Source organism: Poecilia formosa, unplaced genomic scaffold (assembly GCF_000485575.1).
Source record: "Poecilia formosa unplaced genomic scaffold, Poecilia_formosa-5.1.2 Scaffold281, whole genome shotgun sequence".
In the NCBI taxonomy this organism is placed as follows: Eukaryota; Metazoa; Chordata; class Actinopteri; order Cyprinodontiformes; family Poeciliidae; genus Poecilia; species Poecilia formosa.
Window position 1 is genome coordinate 124,162 of NW_006800220.1, and position 5,961 is coordinate 130,122.

At 36.8% G+C, this 5,961-nt stretch overlaps 1 protein-coding gene across 1 annotated transcript in view; it reads right to left on the minus strand.

Moving 5' to 3' along the window:
• ntn2 (netrin 2) overlaps positions 1-2,472 on the minus strand; it is a 59,111-nt gene extending 56,639 nt beyond the window's left edge. The window contains exon 1 of the mRNA XM_007571449.2: positions 2,206-2,472. The gene's annotated coding sequence lies outside the window, so the exon portion shown is untranslated. The remainder of the gene's footprint in view (positions 1-2,205) is intronic.
• Positions 2,473-5,961: the final 3,489 nt, after the last annotated feature.

A 5,961-nucleotide genomic window follows, 5' to 3' on the forward strand; every position in this document is an offset into this window, starting at 1 on the left:
TCGCACCACATCGCACCGCATCGCACCACATCGCACCGCATCGCACCGCACAGCATCGAACCACACATCACATCGCACCGCATCGAATCGCATCGCTTTCTTATTTCATTTTCATGTTTTGTAGACGCAGTATTTTATATGTTGAATGCAGGAAAGACGTTCTCCACGTTAGAAACAAGTTTAGGGGTTTCATTTAGGAGTGTTGCCATGACGACACTCAAAATTAAGTTTCATAAAGCAACAATCTTGATCCAGTTTATGATCTGCTGAAATGATCATTTGTAATTTAGTGTTTAAGCTCCTACATATCAAAACTACTGAACTCTACAGTGTTTTCGTAGTATCATTTTCCAGATGAATATTTGCTTCTGGTTTCATGTCAGGGTGACCGCACTACAAAAACACAAAACATTACCAAATATCTTTGTACACTTGGAATATTTAAAAACTAACTTATAAGTAACATTTCAGCAGCATGTAGCAGCTTGTTTTAATTGAATAATTCATTAATACTGCAGAAAAAGTTGGTGTAGGAACGTTTTTGGGTTTGCCGTGTGGTGGTGTAAGAATGGAGCGTTAGCTGTTTCCAAAAGCAATTTCAGTCCCTACACTGCAAAAAATACACAAAATCTTACAAAGTATTTTTGTTTTGGTTTCTGGTGCAAATATATTTGAACATTTGAAATAAGACAAAACTAACTTACAAGTAGCTTTCAAGCCACAATCAGGAGTTTGTTTTAAATGATTTCTAAATATTTTTGAAAAAGTTCTAGTTCCACAGCCGCCGTTACCTAGCAACCCCAGCCAAGCTCAGCCCGTCGCCTAGCAACCCAGTTCTAGTTCTACTGGCAGATTATTTCACCTATAGGACTTTCTTCCCATGTTACAAGTGAAATAATCTGGAAGTGAAATTAGTTCTTTTTTGTCAATATTTATACATTTATAACAGGCTCTTATATCTTGTTGAAAAGTTACTTATAAATTAGTTTTTGTGTTTTTGCAGTGTAGAATATCTACAAAGTGGAACAATGAATCAGAATCAGACGTTCAGATTTTAACTCCTTTAAAAAGCAAAAATAAGGATTTAAAGTGTTTCAACCAATGAAAACCTTACATCTGCACTGCAAAAACACAAAATATTGCTGAGTATTTTTAATCTAATTTCTACTGCAAATAAAGTAATTTTTCATTTAGGAGCTCGCTTTGACTAAATCATTTATATTGATAAAAAAAGTTGATTAGTTCACTTTAAAACATTATAAAAATGTCTTACAAGTAAAAATAATCTGCCATTATAACTGGGACTTTTAAAATTAGTATTAAGAAAATATTAAAATAAGCTGCTGTGTGTTGGTGAAAAGTTGGGTTTTGAGTGCTAATATTTTTTACACTCAAATATATAAGAAAAAAAAATCTGTAATTTACAGTAAATACAGTGGTTGCCAGAATTTAATCGTAATTTAGAGACATTTTTTACAGTGTAGAAACTGGACCAGAAATACTTGGTAAGATTTTTCCAGTGTAGTTTTTAAATAGAAATGTTATGTTTGTGACCAACTGGCAGTGACTGACAGCTGGATCCAGTCTTATTCATGGAAAGTTTAGTGGAAGGAAAAACTGCATACAAGCAACAGCATAGTTCAGAAGATGGTGAAGCAAACCCATTTTAGAGAATGTGGCAGAAATAAGCCTTTACTACGTCAGAGACAATGTTTTTATTTGTTTGTTTTGGAATAATTTAAACTTTGTTTTATTAGAGAATAAAAGTCCCAGAGGTAAAACCTCAGCTCCCTCACTGACGCAGCAGAAGGAGCCCAGACAGAGAACAAAACACATTTTTATTTATTTTATACATTATTTTCACTTTCTGATTTACTAAATGCTGAGTTTTCATCAGCTGTACGCCATGATCATTAAATTTAAAAGAAATAAACTTCTGAGATATATAACTGCAGATATAATAAAAACATAAAAGTTATGAGTTTGTGTTTTTGAGCTGAATTTACTCGAATAAATGAACTTTTTGATGGTTTTGCAGTGCAGTGAGATGCACCTGTGTGCAGCCGGACCGGTGATTCAGACGCTCCGTTTCTAATCACCTAAAGGTCAAAGAGACTCACTTTCCTCCTGTTTAACGAAACAAGTGTTGCGTAAAATGAAAAATCTGAAACAATAATATGCTTAATAAGACGCAAATGAACTCACCTCAGCGCCAAACCGGCCGCGCACTTTTCCTTTTTGATTAAAAGAAAAAAGAAGCGTCCTCACAAATCACGTCTGAGGTTAATTCTCCCGGTAGAAACGGTCCAAAAGTCTGTCCGCTTTCAGATGGAGCTACATGAGCGGAGCCGTGGATCCAGGATCCATCCGCGTCCGGAGCGCTGGCCGACTGAGGGCTGCCGGCACGTCCATATGTAAGAAAGGAGCCGGGTTGGCTACTCCCCGTTAGAATCAAACCCAGATTGTCAGAGAGAGAGAGAGAGAGAGAGGAGGAGAGGGAGGAGGGGGCTTTCAATATTCCCAAACCTGGAATGTTTGTTCAGGTTTCCTTTCACAAATATAGAATTTAAAAATAAATATTTATTTATTTGGAACAACACTGAAGTATTTAAGTTGGAAACAAGATACAGAGATGCGGATTAATCTCGTATCACTCCGCTGTTTCATTATGTAAAAGCAGAAAACGGCAACAAAACGAAACGGATTGAGTTACGTGAAGCCTCGGAACGGTCGGCTGCGTGTTTGCGCAGGCTCGTTTTTTGGCAGAGAGAAACGGAGCTGTGCGCCCCTCGGCCATGACGGCATCACATTAACTCATTAGCTACATTCATATGGCTTTTTATACATACATGCGCCCCCTCGGCCGCTTGAACAGCGTGTGGTTTGTCAGGTTTGTGCGGCGGTATGCGCCGGAGGGAGGGGCGGAGTGCGTAAAGGCGCACCGGAGAGCTCACAGCTGTTTCAATACCAACTTACTGCTTTGGTTCTGGCGCTCCGCTCCGAAAGATAACGACACAACTCGCCCAGGAACTGTTTGTTTGCTCCTTTCTCACTGCCTTCAAATATTTTTTTATAAAGAAACGTGGAAGGAAAATCAACCTTTGCTTCCTGCGTGTTATTCCAGGTGGAGATTTCCAACCTGGGCTTCGTTATTCCAGCTCCTCTTGGCTCTGGCGAACATTCCTGAAGTGAGAGCCGCTTTACGCCCCTCTGCCGCTTCCTCAGCTCCCCTCATCCCGCCCCAAACTTATTAAAGAACATTTAGAAATATCTGAAACATAAAGGGTTATGTGGGCTGCCTTTAGCCAATCAGACTCCACTGAAACTGTTGTTGCAACAATAAAAGCTAACATAAGTAAAATTAGTATTTTACTTCATAAGCTAGTTCAATATTCAACACTTTTAGCAAAGAATTGGTCAATAAAGTCGACTTTAAAGGTCTGCTTCCTTGAACAGTTCATGTCAAAACATCTTCATTTTTAATATACTAAATTAGATGATTAGATTTCAGTTCTGTGAAGTCCTGTCACTTTAAATCCAAATAATCTGCTGCTGGCCACGCCTCCCAACTCGCATGTGAAAACGTCAGCAAACTGATGCGCAATTATGCAACCGTACATCTTTGAAAAGCAGAAGTGGAGCCTCCTGTACAAACAGAAAGAATGCAGCAAGTGGTTTCTGGAAGGTAAGTCAACAACAAAACATTTAGTCTTTTCCAGCAGCCATTGTACAGCAGTAAAACCAGCTGACCAAACATGCTGGAACTCAGCTGCGGTTGCTAGGTAACAGCGCAGCATCTGATTTGTAATGTTAAACTCCAAAGGTTTTTGAATATGTTTTAGCACCTGGGCTGTTTTTTTAGAAACAGTTGAGATGCAAATGGAACTACAAACATGTCAAAATGAATTTTGCCTTTAACCTTTATTGCAGTTTTACATATTTATGTATATATATAATCTGAGTGAAAATGGCTGAGCGCCCTTTCATCATGCAGCATCAAACATATGCAGGTTCCATATTTGGATGTCCAGACAGTGGGGATTTGGCGCCCCCTGTCCCGCACACAGAGTAAAACCATCCAATTGGAAAAGAGGACTTCGCATCACCATGGTTGGTGTTTTATTGATTTCACTGAATCTCTTTAAGATGAAATAATAAATGCTGAGATTGTGAAATGATGCTGCATGTGAACGTAATGTCAACAGTTTTGATTCTTTAGTTAAGATTAAAAACAGAACGGAACTAAAACTTTAAAAAAAATCTAATTAAGTTTTTCCAACTTAAATTTATTTATGTTTGTTTAAAGATAATATATGTACATTGGTAAATTTAATTTGATTAGATGTAACAAATTAACTCTTTCACTAAATCGTTAGCAAATATAACTAATTCAGTAATCAGGTAATAGATTAGTTTAGATATTAATCTCTTGTAAATATTTTGGATTAAAGTGTCTTCATATAAAACAGGGACAGAACATATTAGTGAACAAATAAACATTTATAATGTTAAAATTATGTAAAGTAATAAAACACAAAGGAAAACAAAGTTGAATGTAAAGCAGCAGAAGTGACTAAACTGAACATTTTGACTGATTTATGTTCACATCTAATTTACTTTTCATGCTTGAATTTTTGATTTTGTGCTTTAAAAATGTTAATGAACACAACATTACTTAAACAATCTGTAAATAACTCAGACGTGTTCATGGTTTTGTTATATTTACCAAACAGTCTGGATGAACAAAGATAAGAGAACCATATTTTCAGTTCAGGCTGCATGTTAGGATGTTACTGAGGGGTCATTTAAGGTTGGTTGTTTGTTAACGGGTTAAATTATCCCCAGCCTGTCACAAACCAAAAACTTGCTCGTTTTCTCAGATCCTGAACTGAACTGAAGGGAAACAGACTCACTTGTTGTCCGCTGCGGTTCTGCCCGTCAGTCCTTTACAGCTGCAGCATTTGGACCAAAGTTCCGGTTGTTTCTGCAGAACCAGCCCAGCGGCCTGCGACGCGTTTGGATCCCGAATCAAACCCGAACCCAAACCTCTGACTCTCCTGTCGGGTTTTGGCGACTGGACGCAACAGGAGATGCTCACCTTGGCGGAGGAGGAAAACCCCGAGTGTCCTCCGGCGGGGACAAGGCGCCCTCTGGTGGTGAGATTAATATATCACTGGGCTTTCTGAGCTGAAGTTTTATTTTATTAATCTGTCGGATTTTAATTATATTTACAATTTACGACGGAGTATTAGGACCATACTAAAACTAAAAATAACGAAATAAAACGAAGAGAATAGTGTGAAAATTATGGGAATGTAGTCCTAAAAGACTAAAGTCCCACAAGAATAAAGTGGAATTAATAAGAAAACATAATATTACCAGAATAATGTTATATTTCGACTTTATTCTCAAATTAATATTAACTTATTCTCATGTTATTTTGACTTTATTCTTGAATAGCTTTGACTTTATTCCTGGGCAAATTTATTCTAGTCATATTATGATTTTATTCTCATAATATTATTTCACTTTTATTTTTTCTTGTAATACGCCATCATGTCATGCCATCAGAACAAGACCTTAAAATTCCTCTCAGATTACTTAGTGGTTTTTGACTGTGTTAAAAACAAAAACAGCAAAATAAAATAAAAATAGCGATATTCCAGAGAACTGTACTTCTCCAAAAACAACACAGAAACTATGCACACTGTAAAAAATAATCTCTAATTTGTGGTAAAATTGCCAGAATTTTACTGTATAAATACTGTAAAATTGTGGCAACCACAGCTGCAGATATTTTACCATAAATTAGAAATGATTTTTTACAGCACAGAAGCTGACTAGTGTGACATAAACATGTAACTCGCCAGTTTTTTTAATTCATTTTCATTAAAAACAAAACAATTACATACAATGGAGAAAATATACAAATCAATAAAATGAAAAGCAGCAGAAAGAAGA